This window comes from Cupressus sempervirens, chromosome 4 (genome assembly GCF_028749045.1).
Source record: "Cupressus sempervirens isolate cs-2001-9-10 chromosome 4, ASM2874904v1, whole genome shotgun sequence".
NCBI classification, from domain to species: domain Eukaryota; kingdom Viridiplantae; phylum Streptophyta; class Pinopsida; order Cupressales; family Cupressaceae; genus Cupressus; species Cupressus sempervirens.
In genome coordinates, this window is record NC_143121.1 from 38,267,167 (window position 1) to 38,272,121 (window position 4,955).

Here is a 4,955-nt window from a genome sequence, read left to right on the forward strand (position 1 = left end):
GTTGAAGAACTAAGCAGAGTGACATATTAGATCAAGCAAGGATCGGATCAGCAAGAGTACAACAAGGATCTGGAATCAACAATTGAAGATTGCAAGTAATCAGGTCAAAGGTTTTTTAATACTCTCTAGCAATTGTAATAGTTATGAAAATTTTATGGACTTAGGTTGGCTTAGAAGCCATTTGTAAATCCTTTAACAAGGTGGGATTCCAAGTGAATGTATAGAAGTCCTTTAGCCAGGCCTATTATTAGTAGGGTAGTGGAATCCTTTAAACAAGTCACTTTTGACAGAGTGTAAAGTCTTTAACAAGACAGGCCTTTCATAGGGTAGACCTAGAAGCAGTCAGGCATTGTAACCTTGAACAAGTTACACATTGTTGTAGTGATATTTTGTGGGTGTCATCCCCACCCCAATTTTACCTTCTCATTTTGGATGGTTTCTGGGTTACCAAATTTGTGTGTTGTCTATTTTCATGCATGTCTTTGCTTTCAAGTTTATTAGATAGATTGGATGCATGTGAATGGTTTTAGTTAAAAGAATTTGAAAAAGGTTAAAGTTAGTTACTTCTAATTCACCCCCCCCCCCCTCTCAGAAGTAAATCTTCCCACTTGTTAATTCTAACATCTAGAACTTGGTAGAAACTAGAACTTTTGGTTAACACTACAAACTAAAAGATAAGCTTGGTAACTTAGCTTTAACCAATTGACTAAGTGTCTAGTAAACAAACTTTGACCTCAATGTCAAAAAAGGGTACACATCATCATGATACCATATGAACCTAGGTAACCACTAGTCCAAAATTTAAGGAAACTATCAAATACATCATAATCTCATAAACTATGCATAATCATGATAAAAAAATCTCTTTGAGGGTGTAGGCCACTCATCGGTCCTAACAAGATCACTCACAAAGTATAAACATCAAAGTTGCGCCCTTTTGGCAGACTTAAAATAAATAAATAGGATGTTGGTCTTCGATTGGTTTTGATAATTGAGTGTCGACACACTTAAGTAATTTTATTAGTTGATTTTGAGTTATAGTATGTGTTGAGTCAGAAATTCAATAGGTGTCGAGTTACAATAGATGTCGAGCAGATAGACAATGCTGAGTCATCCAGATGTTGAGTGACTAATAGATGTCGAGCCAATATAGGAGCTAAGTGGTCTATAGGTGCCTAGTAAGAAAATATTTCTATAGGTGTCAAGCAAGATAGAATTCCTATGTGTGTTGAGCATCAACAATTAGTAACTGTTGAGTGACACAAAATCAGCATAAGAGTTTGTGCCCTCACAAACTCAGATGTAAACTATTTTTGAGCTAACATATGAATAATCTCAAAGGATTAAAAGATAAGAGAGAATCATTTTAATTCCCTATGAAATCAACATGCAACCAATCAAAAAAATGGAAATAATTGAGCGAGAAAGAGGATGAATCTCAATTGTAGATTTATACCTAACCCTAAGTCATCAAACCTTTTTAAGGAGGTTGAAACCCCATAATTTAGAGATGAAGGAGAGAGTATGAGAAAAGATAATGCATGAAAGGAGTGAATACTAGCGAAGTTTGAAGGAAATGAAAGGGGTGAAAAGACTAAGAAGAAGGACAACATTGCAACATTAGTTATCAGAAAAAACTATCAAAACTTCAAACAGAGTCATATTAGATCAAGAAGGATCATATTAGAATGGAAAGAACAAGGATCTAAAATCTGCAATTGATGATTGTAAGTTATCATGTCAACATATTCTACTATACTTTTTAGCCATTGTATTAGGAGAATGAAAATCCTATGAAGATAGGTTGGTTTAATAGCCATATTGTAAATCCTTTAACAAGGTGACATTCCAAGTGAATGTTTGTAAATCATTTAGATAGGTCACTTTTAATAGGGTGATAGAGTGTTTAATAGGGAAAGACTCTCATAGGGCAAACTATTGATTATAGTCAAACTTTGTAACCTTAACAAGTTACATATTGCTACAGTGATAAGTTGTGGGTGTCACCCCCACCCCAATTTTACATTCTCATTTTGGAGGGTTTCTGGGTGATCAAATATTGTGTTGTCTATTTTCATGCATGTCCTTACCTTCAAGTTAGTTAAATGCATTAGATGCATGTATTGATTTTAGTTAAAAGTTTTATATCTTAAAGTTTGGTACTTCTGATTCACCCCACCCCCCTCAAAAGTATTCTTCCCACTTGTAAATTCCAACAATTGGTATTAGAGCCAAGTTCTTATAAGGAGAAGCCTTAAAACTTGAAGAAAATATCTAGAAATGGAGGTCTACAAGCTTGGGAAGATTATAGAGAATCAAGAGATTGAGATACATCTCAATTTAAACTCTCTGGAAGAAGCTAGGGAAGAATTGAGGAAATCCCTAAAGAGAAGAAGAGAAATTTCCATAGCTGACAATAATACATGGTACAAGGAGATTAACGCCTCAAAAGTGTTTGCAAATGGAGATTCTAAGGAATTTGTTGCAGCAATAGCAAACCTGATGGAGAAAAATAGAGCTCAAGTAGAAGAGATTAGAACTCTCAAGATTAAACAAGAATCACAAGTCATGATGCTTTGTGAAGTGACTGTATAAAAGACGAGAGCCATTGAAGATAAAGCTATGATAGAAGAAGAGAATAGAAACCTTGCCAATAGATTGGAGGAAAAGTCAATTGAACTTGCAAGAAATTCCAACCTATAGCTAGACATCCTAAGCCAAATGATGAATTCACATCATGAGCTAAATGTCAAGGACATTGAGATCTCCACATTGAAGATGCAAAATGAATAGTTACAAAATGACCAGAGAAGAGAGAAGGAAATTGTAGAGAGCTTCAACAAACCTAATGAAGCTATCAAGCACTTTGAATAGCTACTGAGATTACCAAGATCTAGCAATGACACTTCAAGACTAGGATACACCAACATTAAAAAAGGAGAGTCATCCAAGATTGTAGAAGAAATAAGTGACAAAGGTAACAACACAAAACCCACTTGTCATTTTGTGGTAAAAAGGGACATACCTCTAATGTGTGTAGGAGAAAGAATGTCAAACACTATTACAAACCTAAAAGCATGGATTACTGTCACAAGTGCAATAAGCAAGGTCATCAGGCACATGACTACTAGACTAGAACCACCAAAACACCAAGATTTGAAGGTCACTGCTAGAATTGCAAGAACTATGGACATAGAGCTTTTGAATGTAGATCAAAGCCTATGTGGAAACCAAACCAACCAAAAAATTCAAAAATTCATGGGCATCACTAGAATTGGGACTACAATACTAGGTAGACTTGTCACTAGTGTCAAGAGTATGGACACATCCTTGAAAATTGCATAAGAACACATTTTAGTGGAAGCTACAGTAGATGGTTCAGCCAAACTACATGCTTCAGTTGTTTGAAGATTGGACACATTAGAAAGTATTACCCAACTAGATCAAAGGCACCCAACTCAGAGTTCAACAAAGGAAAAGAGAAGGTAAATGTTGAACATGTCAGAGGAGAAATGAATAAAACATAGAAGACGAAATGAGATAGCACATCCAATGGAGGGATCACTTCACCCAAAAGGTCAAGTGGTCTCACTTCATCTAACTAAGAAAAAAAAAGGTATGTGGGACTAATATTAAATTTTTTATAATAAATTAATTCCAAGACAAGTCAATACTAAAAAGGATAGATCAGCATGAATAAAGATGCAAAGATAAAACTTCAAAATTTTCACATTGTTGCCAAGCAAGGAAAGTTTCCTTTAGATGCCACGTAAAATCATAGTATATGCCAAGTTGTTTGCGAAATTTAGTAGAAGCTGAGTGATTAGTTGCAGCCGAGTTAGTAGGGGATGCCAAGTAAAGAGAAATTCCAGTTGAAGCCAAGGGAAACTCTAGTATATGTCGAGTATTGGAAAAACAATGGAAGCCGAGTAAAGTAGAATTTCTTAAGAAGTTGAGTGGATAGTTGTATATGCACTAACCATTAAATGCTATGAAATGAATGGTATGAGGTTGTGTTTTCAATCATTTTTCATCATCGTGAACATAGAGCAAGAGCAAGAAGAATGAAAAAATGAATTCCAAGCAAAGATTGAAGCTTTTATGAAGATTTCAAGCCAAGATTCAACATCTTTTCATCTATTCAAGGTATTTACACTAGTGTTGAGATATGTAGTTAAGCCATTTTTACATTTTGAAACCCTAGTTTGAAGAAATGGCATCTATCTCTAGGAAACCCTAGGACAAAGAGGCGTTTGAGGTTCAATTGGTTAGAAATGAAGTGAGACAACTTGATTTTAGACCAATCCCTGAAATTACTTATAAGAACAACCCTGCTGGAGCTTTATCCATGATTCCACCTAAAGTTGTGATGGTATAATATGTTAGAAGATGTTATAACTATAAAATTTCAAGCTATTGGTGATATGGAGATTAGGGAAGCATACAATAAATTGTGCGAGAATGGAGTTTTAAAAGAAGAGTTTCAAATTTTTGAAAGGAGGGGCTTAACCCATGCCCTAGATTTCCCTACTATATTCAAGACAGAATGGGTAAGAATTGTGCATAGCAATATCCATGATGGATGTCTATGGTTGGAGGATGGACCCATCAAACTATCTAAAAGGATTGTACATAGAGTAATTGGGTATCCAGCCTTAGAACAGCCAAAAAGCCTAGGGAGTGATTCTAAAGAGGCCATAGAGAAGAACACTAGTGCAAAGTAGAACAAGAGAGGAATGACTATTGACACCATCAAAGATCCTCTTGTAGAATTTTTTGTTAGAGTCATATTGCATAAATTTTACCAATCAAGCCAACTAAACAATGTACCTTGTATTGCAGTAGATGTGGGATACAAAATTGTTAAGAAGAATCAAACTTATGATCTAGCTGAACTACAATTACAAAAAATCATGGAAAATTTGGAAGCCATAAGAAGGTCTAAGGGGGGCCAA